The following is an 18,304-nucleotide window of genomic DNA, read 5'->3' as shown; positions in this document are numbered from 1 at the left end:
GTGCCACAACTACTGAGCCTATGTGCCTCAACTACTGAAGCCTGTGCACTCTAGGGCCCGCATGTCACAACTACTGAGCCTGCATGCCGCAACTACTGAGGCCCACACACCTAGAACCCATGCTCCACAACAAGAGAAGCTACCGCAGTGAGAAGCCCGCACACCCCAAGGGAAACTTTTTTTTCTGTTTCTTTAATTTTGTATCTATATGAACTGATACAGATAATCATTTCATGATACTTGTAAGTCAAATCAGTATGCTGTACACCTGAAACTTACATAGTGCTGTATATCAATTATATCTCAGTAAAATTGGAAGAGGAACTTCCCTGGTGGTCCAGTGGCTAAGACTCCATGCTCCCAATGCAGGGGGCCCAGGTTCGATCCCTGGTCAGGGAACTAGACCCCACATGCTACAACTAAGAGTTCGCATGCCACAACTAAAGATCCTGCATGCCACAACTAAAAGATCCTGCATGCCACAACTGAAGATCCCGCATGAGGCAACAAAGATCCCGTGTGCCACAACTAAGATCTGGCATAGCCAAATAAATAAATAATTTTTTTTTAAAAAGGAAGAAAAAATCTATCAAATGGTTAAAAAAGATCAATACCAATAATTCATAAACTCTTCCAGAAAATAAAATATGGGGCAGCACTTTCTAAATTATTCTATGAGGCCAGTATTACCCTAACACCAAAATCAGATAAAGACATGACAAGGAAACTACAGACGAATATCCCCTAATAATACAGATGCAAAAATTCTCAACAAAATAACCTGGCACCATATAAAAATTATTACATGCTATCTTCAAATGGGATTTTTCCCAGGAATGCAAGGTTGGTTCAACATACAAAAATCACTCAATGTAATACATCATATTGATAAAGGATAAAACAGCATGATCATCTCAGTAAATGCAGGAGAGGCATTTGACAAAATCCAACAGCCATTCACAATAAAAAAAAAAACACTCAACAAACTAGGAATAGAAGGGAATTTCCTCAACCTGATATCTACAGCCAACATCATAGTTAATAGTGAGATTGAAAGCTTTCACCATAAAATCAGCAACCAGACAAAGATGTTTGCTCTTGTCACTTCTATTCAACATTGTACTAAAGGTTCTAGCCAGGGCAATTAGACAAGAAAAAGAAATAAAGAACATCCAGATTTTAGAAGAATAAGTGAAACAATGTATTTGCTGATGACATCATTTTATATATAATAAAGAATCCAGAAAAAAACTATCAGAACTAATAAATGAGCTCAGCAAGCTTACAGGATACAAGGTAAACATACAAAAATCAGTTGCATTTCTATACATTAGAAATAAACAATCTGAGAATGAAATTAAGAAAACAGTTTCCTTTACAATAGAATCAAAAAAGAAAAAAACACTTAGGAATAAATTTAACCAAAGAAGTGTAATACTTGTACACCCAAAACTACAAAGCATTAGTGAAAGAAATTAAAGACTTAAATAAATGAAAAGACATTTATGAGAGTGCCGAATCCTAAACACTAGACCACCAGGGATGGTTGAAAGGCATTTAATGGGTTTCTCTGGTGGTGCAGTGGTTAACAATCCACCTGCCAATGCAGGGGACACAGGTTCTAGCCCTGGTCCGGGAAGATCCCACATGCCGCAGAGCAGCTAAGCCCGTGCACCACAACTACTGAGCCTGTGCTCTAGAGCCCGCGAGCCACAACTACTGAAGCCCACACGCCTAGAGCCCATGCTCCGAATCAAGAGAAGCCACTGCAATGAGAAGACTGAGCACCGCAACGAAGAGTACCCCCCACTTGTCGCAACTAGAGAAAGCCCTCGTGCAGCAACAAAGACCCAACTCAGCCAAAAATAAATAAATAAATGAATAAATTAATTAACTTTTTTTAAAAAAAGAAAAGGCATTTACAGATTGAAAGACTTAACATTGTTAAACTGGCAAAATGGATAAGCTGATCAAAAATGCATACAGAAAGGCAAAGGGTCCAGAATGTCCAAAACAATCTTGAAAGTGAAGAACAAAGCTGTAAGGCCCACACTTCCAAATTTCAAAACTTATTACAGTGACTTCCCTTGTGGTCCAGTGACTAAGACTCTGAGCTCCCAGTGCAAGGGTCCCAGGTTCTATCCCTGGTCAAGGAACTAGATCCTACATGCCACAACTAAGAGTTCGTATGCTGCAACTAAAGATCCCGCATGCCGCAACGAAGATCCTGCATGCCACAACTAATACCCAGTGCAGCCAAATATATAAATAGTAAAAGAATTAAAGAAATAAAGAAATAACTTATTACAAAGCAACATTAATCAAGTGTGGCACTGGCATAAGGGTAGACATATAGATCAATGGAATATAACTGAAAGTCTAGAAATAAACCCATGCATGTATAATCAACTGATTTTAAACAAAGATGCCAAGACATTCAATGGGGGAAAACAGTCTTTTCAACAAATGATGCTGGCACAAATGGATATCCACATGCAAAGGATTAAAGTTTGACCTTACCTCACACCACACACAAAAATTAACTTAAAATTGATCAAAAACTTAAATATAATAAATAAAACTATAAAGCTCTTAGACAAAAACATTGGTGTAATCTTCATGATCTTAGATTAGGTAATGATTTATTAGACAGTACACTAAAAGCACACACCACCAAAGAAAAATATATAAATTGGACTTCATCAAAATTTTAAAAGTCTCTGTGTTTCAAAGAACACTACCAAGTAAATGAAAAGAAAACATACAGAATGGAAAAAAAATATTTGGAAATTACATGTGTGATAAGGGACTAGTGTCCAGAAAATATAAAAAACTCTTCAACAATAAAAAGACAACTAATTTAAAATAGGCAAAGGATCTGAATAGACACTTCTCCAAAGAAGATAAACAAATGGCCAATTTATATGAAAAGATGCTCAGCATCATTAATCATTAGGGAAATGCAAATCAAACCAAAATGAGCTACTACTTCATACCAGTAGGATGGCTATAATAAGAAAACATGGAAAATAAGAAATGTTCATGATAATGTGGAAAAATTGGAATCCTCCTACACAGCTGATAGGAATGTAAATTGGTGCAGCCATTGTAGAAAATAGCTTGACAGTTCCTCACAAAGTTAAATGTGGGATTTCCTTATAATGCTGCAATCCAATGCTTAGTTATATACCCAAGAGAACTCAAAACAGACAAATAATTGAACATGAGTGTTTATAGCAGAACTATTCATAAGAGACTTAAAGTGGAAATCTTCCACATGACCATCAGCTAAGGAATGAATAAACAAAATAAGGTATAGCCTAACAAGGAAATGTTATATGGCAATAAAAAGGAATGAAGTACTAATACATGCTATAATGTGGATAAACTTTGAAAATACGATGCTAAGCAAAAGAAGCCAGACACAAAGGGCAACATATTGTATGATTCTATACATTTATATATCGATGTCCAGAATAGGCAAATCCACATGAATCTACTTTTTAAATAGATTAGTGGTTGCTAGGAACTGGGTGGGGGAGGGTGGGGAATGAATGCTAACTGGTATAGGGTTTTATTTTGGAGTGATGAAAATGTTCTGGAATTAGATAATTGTGATGGTTACATAACATTGTGAATATACTAAAAATCATTGAACTATACATTTTTAAATTGTGGATTTTATGTTATTTGAATTCTACCTCAATTTTTAAGAGTATATATTCTCTAATATAACATAGGGAGAAAACAGAAATATATATAATTGATCCAAAATAAGCAAGAAAGGAACAAAAAAGGAACACAGACTAGCAGAACAAGTAATAAATACATAGTTGATACAGTAAATTATTAATAAATACTCAAGTATTAATAAAGTATTGGGCTTCCCTGGTGGTGCAGTGGTGAAGAATTCGCCTGCCAATGCAGGGGACACAGGTTCGAGCCCTGGTCCAGGAAGATCCCACCTGCCATAGAGCAACTAATCCCGTGCGCTACAACTACTGAGCCTGTGCTCTACAACCCGCGAGCCACAATTACTGAAGCCCAAGCATCACAACTACTGAAGCCTGTGCACCTAGAGCCCGTGCTCCACAAGAGAAGCCATTGTAATGACAAGCCTGTGCACCACAACAAAGAGTTGTCCCCACTAACCACAACTAGAGAAAGCCTGCTTGCAGCAACAAAGACCCAATGCAGCCAAAAATAAATAAATGTATAAAAATATCATAAAGTATTAATAAATACATTAAATTAAAATGAGCTATGGACTTCCCTCATGGCGCAGTGGCTAAGAATCCGCCTGCCAATGCAGGGGACATGGGTTAAAGCCTTGGTCCGGGAAGATCCCGCATGCCGTGGAGCAACTAAGCCTGTGCACCACAACTACTGAGCCTGAGTTCTAGAGCTCGCGAGCCACAACTACTGAAACCTGCACTCTAGAGCCCGTGATCCGCAACAAGAGAAGCCACCGCAATAAGAAGCCCACGCACCGCAACGAAGAGTAGCCCCCCCCCCGCCTCAACTAGAGAAAGCCCGTGCACAGCAAAGAAGACCCACTGCAGCCAAAAATAAATAAAGAAATAAATTTTTAAAAATAAATAAAATAAAGTGAGCTAAATGCTTGTGTGAAAACAAAGATTTTCAGGCTCAGGCTGCATTAAAAACATATAGACCTAGATATACATAATATGCTGTTTACAAAAAAACCCCTAAAACTGAAAAGTTGAAATTAAAAAGGTAGAAAATACATACTGTGCAAACGCTAACTAAACAAAAACTAGTTAAGCCATATTAAAATATCTGTTTTCTTATTTTGTTTTTAAAATTTTTAATTTTAAATATTGTTTTTACAGTAGGTCCTTGTTGGTTATTTAGTTTAAAAATAGCAAAATATCTGTTAAAGCAAAAAGAATGCTAGAAAAAAAGAGTTACTTCATAATGACAGCAGACTGAGTTCTAATGAAAGATAAAACAATTCCAGATTTACCTAGTTACTTATATTCAAAATATATAAGGCAAAAATTGACAGCTCTACTAGAGAAAATAAACAAGTACAAAAGCATAAAGAGATTTGGCACACTCAGCAATTGATGGAATCTGATCCTCTTACTCCTTCAATGAAGACGATGGATTTAACAATCGTGAGAGTAGTTTTGAGTTGCTTCATTTTTGCAAGTTCCGAGCGTGAGAAGCAGCTTCTAGGTTGGCTCCCAGTGATCCCCACCTCCTCGTCTTCCCACACTTGTGTGACTCCCTCCCCTTTGGCATGGGTTGGACCCAGTGACTGATTTCTAACAAATAGAACACAGCAAAAGTAGTGGATGTCACTTCTGAAATCAACTTATGAAACAGTGTGACATTCACCTCACACACTTTGTTCTCTTTCTGCCCCTTCTTGCTCACTCAGGGGAAGCCAGGTGCCCTAAGGAGAGACCCGTGAGCCAAGGAACAGAAGGTGATTTCCCACCACAGCCAGTGACGAGCTAGGCCCTCAGTCTAACAGCCTGAGAGGACCTAGATCTTGCTGGTGGCCCCATGAATGAGCTTAAAGGAAACCCTATCCCCAGGTGAGCCGCTAGATACTGCAGCCTGTGAGTGACCCCTAGCCAAAGGGCCCAGCTAAGCCACACCTAGATTTCTGTCCCAAGAAAATGTGTTAAATAATAAATGCTCGTTTTTCTTTTTATATAAATTTATTTATTTTTGTCTGCATTGGGTTTTTGTTGCTGTGTGCAGGCTTTCTCTAGTTACGGTGAGTGGGGGCTACTCTTCATTGCAGTGCACAGCATTCTCATTGTGGTGGCTTCTCTTGTTGCAGAGCACAGGCTCTAGGCACGTGGGCTTCAGTAGTTGTGGCTCGCGGGCTCTAGAGTGCAGGCTCAGTAGTGTGGCCCACAGGCTCAGTTGCTCCGAGGCGTGTGGAATCTTCCCATCCCAGGGCTTGAACCCATGTCCCCTTCATTGGCAGGCAGATTCTTAACCACTGCACCACCAGAGAAGCCCAATGCTCGTATTTTAAACCACTCAATTTGGGGGTAATTTTTTATGCAACAGTAGCTAATTAATACACCTAGGATGGTCAGTTCACTATGGTATTTGATAAATGATAGATAGATAAGATGGATGGATGGATGGATAGACAGACAGACAGACAGACAGACAGACAGAGAGAGAGAGATAGAGATAGCCTCTCAGTGAAATTTTTCATCTTAACATCCTCTTACATGCTGGCAAAATAGTTTGAACACTGCATTTAAATGCAACTTTATAGAGTATTGAATAGATATATAACTTTGTAATGGGAAAGAACAAATCTGACTCCATATTAGATCTGTTCCTTTTCCTGTGCTTAGTCCTGCTGGCTCTGCACCTTTTATAAAAGAATGCTGCCTATAGCCTGAAATACATAGGATAGCCCATTCTCAAGGCTCTGACCTTCAAGGGCATAACTCTTTTCCATTCATATAGAGATAAAAAGTTGCAGAACAGAGAATAACATTTGTCTTGTTGGAGGTTTACAGGAATATTGTGACCTGACCCACCTGGACAGCTGCAAGAACAAAGGATTACAACATCAAGAAATCTGCAACAACCAACCACGCCCCTCCTTCACCTTGCCTTTAAATGTGCTTTGCTGAAACCCTTCAAGGAGCTTGGGGTTTTGGGGGCATAAGCCACCAGCTCCTTTCTTGGCCCTGCAATAAACCTTTCTCTGCTCCAAACTCGGAGACATTTCACTTCACTGTGTGTCAGGCACACGGTTATTCAGTAACAACTTTATGTCTACATGATGGAATTCTGTGTAACTCTTTAAAAAGATGCAGGGAGTTCCCTGGTGGCCTGGTGGTTAGGACTCCATGCTTTCACTGCTGTAGCCCAGGTTCAATCCCTGGTCAGGGAACTGAGATCCTGGAAGCCACGAGGTGCAGCCCAAGGGAAAAAAAAAGATACAATGATGATGATGATCCTGATGATCATTATAATGATGAACATTTACTCTCTCCTAAGTAAGAATCATTATTATTAGCTCCATTTTTCAAATGAGTAAGCCAAGACTTAAAGAGGTGATATAATTTTTCTAAGGTTACTCTTTAGTAAGTGTTGGAACAGGGATTTGACAGCAACCAAATCACACCCAAGAATGTCATTCTCTTCTGCATCATCCTTTGGGGTTTTCAGGTTTATAACTCAAGGAAGGGGGAAAGACCTGTGAGTTTTGGGCTTTGTCATTCTCTGAAAATGAGCAACTCAGAACTATACTTGATTTTGTGTTGAAGATAAATAAATGTGAATGTATCCATTTCTAGGCAGTGACGTCTGCTCATAGCAGTGGAAGTCACTCCTCCTTTCTCCCCACCTCCCTTTGTAAACAACTAATTAGATAGACATACAGGAATAAAAGTGCTTAGCACCCTAGGCCAAGGGATTCAGAGGGCTATCCAAATATAAATCCACAAATAAACAAACAAGACCTTGGTAAGGGCTGTGGATCCAAGGAGTCAGAGAACCTTCCCTCACTGGAGAGTTCTGACCTGGGCAGATACTCACAGGCAAGAGATTTTGTACAAGCCCAGCCTGCCTGGAGAGAGAGTCCAGCAGGCCACTGGCGTGGGACAGACAGATGGGGACACCAGGAGAGGGAGGACTATGCCAGAACGACCCCCTTCCCAGGACAGCGCTGCCTGGGTGGCAGGAGCTGTGACCTCTCCCGACGAGGAGGTGGAAAGTGGTAACCGCCCAGCTACCCAGCTGTACAGGTCACGGCTGGAGAAACCTGTTTGTCTCCAGCAGCACTCGGGTCTGCGAGGAGGGACCTCCATGACTGGGGGGTGGAAAGAGGAAGGAAAGAAAGCAGATAGGAATGTTAGAACATTATAGGAGCAGGTTCCTGCTGTCTGCTTCAGAAGTCAGCATGGGATCTGCCCAGTAGGCTTGGATTACCCCACACCAGAGTCTCCCACCCGGGCTGCAGACGTCCCCAAAGCCCCAGTGCTAACCCCACGCCTCCCCCGACTCTGCTGCCAGCTTGTGTGTGCACCCCCAGTGTCTCTGTAGAGACTCATCCAGGAGACCGGGAGCTTGCTCAGAAAACAGGCTGCAATCAGTGGGCAAGGGAGAAACCACAAACTTGACTTACAGCACCACCTTCTGGAATACAAAATAAATGTTTCTAATAGCCCACTTGGTCCATTGTAAGAACCAAAGTAAACATAAATCCTTAACTAAGAAGGGTGTCTGCTACTTCAAATGTGAATGCACAGTTGCATATATTCAAACACTATGAAAACCCAGGGAAATATGTTATCGCAAAGAGAAAATTCTCCAGCAACCGAACACAAAGGCATGGAATATTATGATCTAACTGATAAAGAATTCGAAATATCTATTAAGAAGAAATTCAACAAGCTACAAGAAAACTCAAAATGGCAATTCAGGGCTTCCCTGGTGGTGCAGTGGTTGAGAATCTGCCTGCTAATGCAGGGGACACGGGTTCGAGCCCTGGTCTGGAAAGATCCCACATGCCGCGGAGCAACTAGGCCCGTGAGCCACAATTACTGAGCCTGCGCATCTGGAGCCTGTGCTCCACAACAAGAGAGGCCGCGATAGTGAGAGGCCCGCGCACCGCGATGAAGAGTGGCCCCCACTTGCCACAACTAGAGAAAGCCCTCGTACAGAAACGAAGACCCAACACAGCCAAATAAATAAATAAATAATTAAAAAATACATTCACTTCCGTTAAAAAAAGGCAATTCAATAAACCCAGTAATAAATATAAATGTAAGGAAAACAAGGATTTCCTTACCAAAGATTTTGAAATTATAAAAAAATTGTGGACTGAAAGACTCAATGAATGAATGAGATGAGGAATGCAATGGACAGCATGTGCAGCAAGGCAGACCAGGTGGAAGAATGGGTGACCTGGAGGATAGAACTGTAGGAAGAATACAGTTAGAAGAGGAATGGAACTAAGATTTCTTAAGAGTGAAGAAAGCCTGAGAGAGCCATTGGTTTCCTTCAGAAAGGCAAATGTCCAAATAACTGGGATTCCAGAAGAAGAGAGGAAGAAGGGGGCAGATAGTTTGTTTAAAGAAATAGTAGCCGAGGGAATTCCCTGGCAGTCCAGTGGTTAAGACTCGGTGCTTTCACTGCCGTGGTCCCGGGTTTCATCCTTAGTCAAGGAACTAAGATTCCACAAGCCACATGGCATGGCCAAAAAAAAAAAAAAAAGTAGCTGACAACATCACAAACCTATAGATAGATACTCTTTTTCAGATTCTTTTCCATTATAGGTTATTATATGTTGAGCACATTTTCGTGTGCCTATTGGCCCTATGTATGTCTTCTTTGGAGAATTGTCTATTTATGTCTTCTGCCCATTTTTCAATTGGGTTAATTGTTTTTTGTTATTGAATTGTAGGAGCTATTTGTATATTTTGGAAATTAATCCCTTGTCGGTTGCATCATTTGCAAACATTTTCTCCCAGTCTGTGTATTGTCTTTTCTTTTTGTTTATGGTTTCCTTTGCTCTGCAAAAGCTTTTAAGTTTGATTAGGTCCCATTTGTTTATTTTTGCTTTTATTTCTATTGCCTTGGTAGACTGGCCTAAGAAAACATTGCTAAAATTTATGTCAGAGAATGTTTTGCCTATGTTCCCTTCTAAGAGTTTTATGGTGTCATGTCTTATACTTAAGTCTTTAAGCCATTTTGAGTTTATTTATGTGACTGGTGTGAGGAAGTGTTCTAACTTCATTGATTTGCATGTGGCTGTCCAGCTTTGCCAACTCCACTTGCTGAAGAGACTGTCTTTTCTCCATTTTATATTCTTGTCTCCTTTGTCAAAGATTAATTGACTGTAGGAGTGTGGGTTTATTTCTGGGCTCTCTATTCTGTTCCACTGATCTATATGTCTGGTTTTATGCCAATGCCATGCCATTTTGATTAATGTAGCTTTGTAGTATAGTCTGAAGTCTGGGCAGTTTATGCCTCCAGCTTTGTTCTCTTTCCTTAGGATTGCTTTGGCAATTCTGTGTTAAAATGGACTATTTTATCTATTAGATGTTTTATATAATTCACAAAATAACCACAAAGCAAAAACCTAGAGTAGATCCACAAAAGGCAAAGAAAGGGGAAACAGAGCATACCACCAGGGAAATTAAGCAATTTATGAAGTAGGCTGAGAAAGACAGGGAAAGAAACAATGGAAATACAAAACAACAAGAAAGCAACTAATAAATTGGCATTAGTAAATCCCTACATATCAATAATTACTCTAAATGTAAGTGGATTGATTTCACCATTAAAAGCCACAGAGTGGCTGAATGAATTTTAAAAAATGACACCCAACTGTAAGAAAGACCCATTTCAGATTTAAGGACAAACATAGAATCAAAGTGAAAGGACAGAAAATTATATTCCATGCAACTGGAAACCAATACAAAGTGGGAAAAACTACACTTATATCTGACAAAATAGACTAAGCCAAAAATAGTAACAAGAGACAAAGAAGGTGATTATAAAATGATAAAGTGGGCTTCCCTGGTGGCGCAGTGGTTAAGAATCCACCTGCCAATGCAGGGGACATGGGTTTGAGCTCTGGTCTGGGAAGATCCCACATGCCGCAGGGAAACTAAGCCCATGTGCTACAACTACTGAGCCTTCTCTCTCGAGTCCACGAGGCATAACTACTGAGCCCATGTGCCACAATTACTGAAGCCTGCACACCTAGAGCCTGTGATCCACAACAAGAGAAGCCACCTTAATGAGAGGCCTGCGCACCACAATGAAGAGTAGCCCCTGCTCACTGCAACTAAAACGAAAGCCTGCGCACAGCAACTAAGACCTAATGCAGCCAAAAATAAATAAATTTATTTAAAAAAGAAAATGATAAAGTGGTCAATCCATCAAAAAGATATAATAAAAAATATATACACACCCAATACTGGAACACCTAAATATATTAAGTAAATACTAACAGATATGAAGGGAGACATAGAAAGATTAATAGTAGGGTATTTCAGCATCCCACTTTCAACAATTGATAGATCATCCAGACCGAAAATCAGCAAGAAATGATCAACTTAAACCATACATTAGACCAAATGGATCTACCAGGCACCTATAGGACATTCCATCCAACAGCAGCGGAATACACATTCTTCTTAAGTGTACACTGCACATTTCTAAGGATTGATCATATGATAGGACATAAAACAACTCTTAGCAAGTTTAGGAAGATTGAAATCATACCAGGTATCCTTTTGAAACACAATAATTTAAACTAGAATCAACAACAAAGAGGAAAGCTGGAAAATCCACAAATAAAGGAAACTAAACAAAACATTCATGAAAAATCAATGGGTCAAGGAAGAAATCAAAGAAAGTCTCCAAACAAATGAAAATAGACACACAACTTACCAAAACCCCTAGCAGTCCACAGAGGGAGGTTTATAGAGATAAATTCATAGATTAACATTAGAAAAGTCTAAAATACACAACCTGGGGCTTCTCTGGTGGCACAGTGGTTAAGAATCTGCCTGCCAATGCAGGGAACACTGGTTTGATCCCTGGTCTGGGAAGATTCCCACATGCCGTGGAGCAACTAAGCCTGTGTGCCACAACTACTGAAGCCCACATGCCTAGAGCCCGTGCTCTGCAACAAGAGAAGCCACCACAATGAGAAGCCCGCACATCGCAACGAAGAGTAGCCCCCACTCGCCGCCACTACAGAAAGCCTGCACACAGCAATGAAGACCCAATGCAGCCAAAAATAAATAAATAAAATAAATAAATTTATTAAAAATAAATAAATAAAAGAAAATACACAACCTAACTTTACATCTCAAGGAACTAGAAGAAGTAGGACAAATTAAAATCAAAGTTAGCAGCAGGAAGGAAATAAAGCCCAGAGTGGAAATAATGAAAATAGAGAGTAGAAAACAATAGAAGGGATCTTTTATAAAAAATAAACAAAATTGAGAAAGCTTTAGCTACATTAACTAAGAAAAAAGAGAAAAGACAAAGTTAGAAATGAAAGAGGAGACATTAAACTGTTAATACAGAAATACATAAGATCATGAGAAACTACTATGAAAAAGTTTATGCCAACAAAAAATGACCTACAAGAAATGGGTAATTACCTAGAATCATACAACCTACCAAGACTGAACCAGGAAAAAAAATAGCAAGTCTGACAGGCAAATAATGAGGACGGTGATTGAATCAGTAATCTAAAACCTCTCAACACAGAAAACCTCAGGACCAGATGGCTTCACTGGTAAATTCTATCAAATGTTTAAGGAAATATTAACATCAATCCTTCTTAAAGTCTTCCAAAATTTGAAGAGGAGGAAACACATCCAAACTTTTTCTATGACACAAACATTGCTCTGATACCAAAGCCAGATAAGGACAGCACGAGAAAAGAAAACTATAGGGACTTCCCTTGTGGCGCAGTGGTTAAGACTCCACACTCCCAAAGCAGGGGGCACAGGTTCGGGATCCCTGGTCAGGGAACTAGATCCCCCATGCATCCCGCAACTAAAGAGTTCATATGCCACAACTAAAGAGTTCATGTGCCACAACTAAGTAGCCGGTGAGCTGCAACTAAGACCTGGCACAACCAAATAAATTAATTAATTTAAAAGAAGAAAACTATATACCAATATCCCTGATAAACATAGATACAAAAACTCTCAACAAAATATTAACAAACCAGGGGCTTCCCTGGTGGCGCAGTGGTTGAGAATCTGCCTGCCAATGCAGGGGACACGGGTTCGAGCCCTGGTCTGGGAAGATCCCACATGCCACGGAGCAACTAGGCCCGTGAGCCACAATTACTGAGCCTGCGCGTCTGGAGCCTGTGTTCCGCAACAAGAGAGGCCACGATAGTGAGAGGTCCGTGCACCGCGATGAAGAGTGGCCCCCGCTTGTCGCAACTAGAGAAAGCCCTCGCACAGAAACGAAGACCCAACACAAGCCATAAATAAATAAACAAATAAATAAAAATTAAAAAAAAAAATATTAACAAACCAAATTTAAGAACACATTAAAAGGATCATACACCATAAGCAAGTGGGATTAATCCCTGGGATGCAAGGAGTGTTTGACGTATGCAAATCAAACTGTGATAACCCACATTAATAAAGTGAAAGATAAAAATCATATGATCATTTCAATAGCTGCAGTAAAAGCTTTTAACAAAATACAACATTGTTTCATGATGAAAATCCTCAACAGACTGGGAGTAGAAAGAACACACCTCAACATATTAAGGACATATACAACAAACCCAGAGCTAACATCATACTCGATGGAGAAAAATTGAAAGCTTTTCCTCTAAGATCAGGAACAAGATAAGAGTGCTGACTCTCTCTACTCTTATTCAACATAATTCTGGAAGTCCTAACTACAGCAATCAGGCAAGACAAAGAAATAAAAGACATATAAATTGGAAAATAAGAAGTAAATTTTTGTTATTTTGCTGATGCTATTATCTTATATATTAAAAATTCCAACTCAACTAAAAATCTGTTGGATGTAATCAATGAATTCAGTAAATTTGCAAGATATAAAATCAATGCACAGAAATCAGTTGCTTTTCTATGAACTAACAATGAAACATCTGAAAAAGAATTAAAGAAAACTTAATAAAAATAAAAATTTTTATTTTTATTTATGTTGATGTTTTACTTATATTTATGTTTGCATTGAAAGTTTCCATTGGTAACTGGTGTCTTTTCCTGGGCAATCACTTGAATGTCTTCAACTAACTCAGGCATATGTCTGCCTCTCAGGGATGGACCACTCATTTATTTGTTCGTCCAAGAAACACTTGCCAAGGGCTGGGCCAAGCCTGGGAGTGTAAAGATTCACAAGCTATATGATCCATGCAATGGAATGTATTATTCCTTAAACAGGAAGGAAATTCTGACACACGCTACAATAAGGAAGAACCTTGAAAACATTATGCTACATGAAATAGGCCAGAGACAATAGGACAAATAATGTATGATCCCACTTAGAACAGGCCAGTTCCTAGATAGAGAATGCAGAAGAGAGGTTACGGGGGCTGGGGGAGGGGAGATGGGGCGTTACCGTGTAGTGGGTACAGGGTGTCAGTTTGGGTTGATGGATAAGTCCTAGAAATGGACAGTGGAGACGGTTGTACAACATTATCAGTGTACTTAACACCACTGAACTATACACTTAAAAAGGTCAAAACGGTAAATATTGTTATGTGTATTTTAACCACAATGTAAAAAAAAGGTTCACAAACTATACACCCTGCCTGCTAGAGAGTCATTCTCCACAGTGGGACAGGGTCATTCTATGCAGTGGGGAAGCTGCAGGGAGGAGAGCCTGGGGTGTGTGGAAGCACCTGACCCAGCAGGGGCGATGGGAGGGCTGAGCCCTGAGCCAGCTCCTCACGAGTCAGCCAGGCTGAGTGTGTGCGGGACGCCAAGCCTGAAGGCAAGCAGGGAAGAGGTTCTCATCAGGGAGAACGCAAGTGCCTGGTGTTTGAAGAACATTAAGGAACTTTTTGCCTGTTGACAGTGATGTGACAGACTTGGGCCTTGTGAACTGAGCAAGGTATCTGAGCTTAGATGCAAGAATTCCCAGGGGCACAGTGACATCTGGATGCCCTCTCCTCGCCTGGCTGACTTAAACGTGCAGTGAGCATCTATTTACTTCTTTCTCGCACTAGACAATAACATCTAGAAAGCAGGGACTAGTAAGTTAACAGGCCAAGAAGATGGTGGAGTAGAAGGATGTGTTCACACTCCCTCTTGCGAAAATGCCAGAATCACAACTAACTGCTGAACAATCATCGACAGGAAGACACTGGAACTCACCAAAAAAGATACCCCACATCCAAAGACAAAGGAGAAGCCACAATGAGACGGTAGGAGGAGCGCAATCACAATAAAATCAAATCCCATAACTGCTGGGTGGGTGACTCACAAACTGGAGAACACTTATACCACAGAAGTCCACCCACTGGAGTGAAGGTTCTGAGCCCCACATCAGGCTTCCAAACCTGGGGGTCCAGCAATGGGAGGAAGGAGCAGTGACCCCAGGGGAGACTGAACCAGACCTAACTGCTAGTGTTGGAGGGTCTCCTGCAGAGGCAGGGGGTGGTTGTGTCTCACCGTGAGGACAAGAACACTGGAAGCAGAAGTTCTGGGAAGTACTCCTTGGCATGAGCCCTCCCAGAGTCCGCCATTAGCCCCACCAAAGCACCCGGGTAGGCTCCACTGTTGGGTCGTCTCAGCCCAAACAACCAACAGGGAGGTAACCCAGCAGCCCCAACAGCAGACAAGCGGATTAAGGTTTTACTGAGCTCTGCCCACCAGAGCAACAGCCAGCTCTACCTACCATCAGTGCTCCCATCAGGAAACGTGCACAACACTCTTAGATAGCCTCATCCACCAGAGGGAAGACAGCAGAAGCAAGAAAAACTACAATCCTGCAGCCTGTGGAACAAAAACCACATTCACAGAAAGATAGACAAGATGAAAAGGCAGAGGGCTATGTACCAGATGAAGGAACAAGATAAAACCCCAGAAAAACAACTAAATGAAGTGGAGATAGGCAACCTTCCAGAAAAAGAATTCAGAATAATGATAGTGAAGATGATCCAGGACCTCAGAAAAAGAATGGAGGCAAAGATCGAGAAGATGCAAGAAATGTTTAACAAAGACCTAGAAGAATTAAAGAACAAACAGACAGAGATGAACAATACAATAACTGAAATGAAAACTACACTAGAAGGAATCAATAGCAGAATAACTGAGGCAGAAGAACTGATAAGTGATCTGGAAGATAGAATGATGGAATTCACTGCTGCGGAACAGAATAAAGAAAAAAGAATGAAAAGAAATGAAGACAGCCTAAGAGATCTCTGGGACAACATTAAACACAACAAAATTCGCATTATAGGGGTCCCAGAAGGAGAAGAGAGAGAGAAAGGACCTAAGAAAATATTTGAAGAGATTATAGTCGAAAACTTCCCTAACATGGGAAAGGAAATACCCACCCAAGTCCAGGAAGGACAAAGAGTCCCATACAGGATAAACCCAAGGAGAAACACGCTGAGACACATAGTAATCAAATTGGCAAAAATTAAAAACAAAGAAAGAATATTGAAAGCAGCAAGGGAAAAACAACAAATAACATACAAGGGAACTCCCATAAGGTTAACAGCTGATTTCTCAGCAGAAACTCTACAAGCCAGAAGGGAGTGGCATGATATACTTAAGGCGATGAAAGGGAAGAACCTACAACCAAGATTACTCTACACGGCAAGGATCTCATTCAGATTCGATGGAGAAATCAAAAGCTTTACAGACAAGCAAAAGCTAAGAGAATTCAGCACCACCAAACCAACTTTACAACAAATGCTAAAGGAACTTCTCTAAGTGGGAAACACAAGAGAAGAAAAAGACCTATAAAAACAAACCCCAAACAATTAAGAAAATGGTCATAGGAACATACATATCAATAATTACCTTAAACGTGAATGGATTAAATGCTCCAACCAGAAGACATAGGCTTGCTGAATGGATACAAAAACAAGACCCATATATATGTTATCTACAAGAGACCCACTTCAGACCTGGGGACACACACAGACTGTAAGTGAGGGGATGGAAAAAGATATTCCATACAAATGGAAATCAAAAGAAAGCTGGAGTAGCTATACTCATATCAGATAAAATAGACTTTAAAATAAAGAATGTTACAAGAGACAAGGAAGGACACTACATAATGATCAAGGGACCAATCCAAGAAGAAGATATGACAATTATAAATATACATGCACCCAACATAGAAGCACCTCAATACATAAGGCAACTGCTAACAGCTATAAAAGAGGAAATTGACAGCAACAAAATAATAGTGGGGGACTTTGACACCTCACTTACACCAATGGACAGATCATCCAAAACGAAAATAAATAAGGAAAGAGAAGCTTTAAATGACACAATAGACCAGATAGATTTAATTGATTTTTATTTTATTTTATTTATTTATTTAATTTATTTTTGGCTGTATTGGGTCTTCGTTTCTGTGCGAGGGCTTCCTCTAGTTGCGGCGAGCGGGGGCCACTCTTCATCGCGGTGCACGGGCCTCTCACTATCGCGGCCTCTCTTGTTGCGAAGCACAGGCTCCAGATGCGCAGGCTCAGTAATTGTGGCTCGCGGGCCTAGTTGCTCCGCGGCATGTGGGATCTTCCCAGACCAGGGCTCGAACCCGTGTCCCCTGCATTGGCAGGCAGATTCTCAACCACTGCGCCACCAGGGAAGCCCTAATTGATATTTATAGGACATTCCATCCAAAAACAGCAGATTACAATTTCTTCTCAAGTGCACACAGAACATTCTCCAGGATAGATCACATCTTGGGTCACAAATCAAGCCTCAGTAAATTTAAGAAAATTGAAATCATATCAAACATCTTTTCTGACCACAACACTATGAGATTTGAAATGAATTACAGGGAGAAAACGTAAAAAACACAAACACATGGGGGCTAAACAATACGTTACTAAATAACCAAGAGATCACTGAAGAAATCAAAGAGGAAATCAAAAATTACCTAGAGACAAATGACAATAAAAACACGATGATCCAAAACCTGTGGGATGCAGCAAAAGCAGTTCTAAGAGGGAAGTCTACAGCTATACAAGCCTAACTCAAGAAACTAGAAAAATCTCAAATAAACAATCTAACCTTACACCTAAAGGAACTAGAGAAAGAAGAAACAAAACCCAAAGTTAGCAGAAGGAAAGAAATCATAAAGATCAGAGCAGAAATAAATGAAATAGAAACAAAGAAAACAATAACAAAGATCAATAAAACTTAAAGCTGGTTCTTTGAGAAGATAAACAAAATTGATAAACCAGACTCATCAAGAAAAAGAGGGAGAGGACTCAAATCAATAAAATTAGAAATGAAAAAGGAGAAGTTACAACAGACACCGCTGAAATACAAAGCATCCTAAGAGACTACTACAAGCAACTCTATGCCAATAAAATGGACAACCTGGAAGAAATGGACAAATTCTGAGAAAGGTATAACCTTCCAAGACTGAACCAGGAAGAAATAGAAAATATGAACAGACCAATCACAAGTAATGAAATTGAAACTGTGATTAAAAATCTTCCAAGAAACAAAAGTCCAGGACCAGAAGGCTTCACAGGTGAATTCTATCAAACATTTAGAGAAGAGCTAACACCCATCCTTCTCAAACTCTTGCAAAAAATTGCAGAGGAAGGAACACTTCCAAACACATTCTGTGAGGC

This window comes from Eschrichtius robustus, chromosome 7, assembly GCF_028021215.1.
Source record: "Eschrichtius robustus isolate mEscRob2 chromosome 7, mEscRob2.pri, whole genome shotgun sequence".
NCBI lineage: Eukaryota > Metazoa > Chordata > Mammalia > Artiodactyla > Eschrichtiidae > Eschrichtius > Eschrichtius robustus.
The sequence above is the reverse complement of the archived record's forward strand: the minus strand, read 5'-3'. Positions refer to the sequence as shown.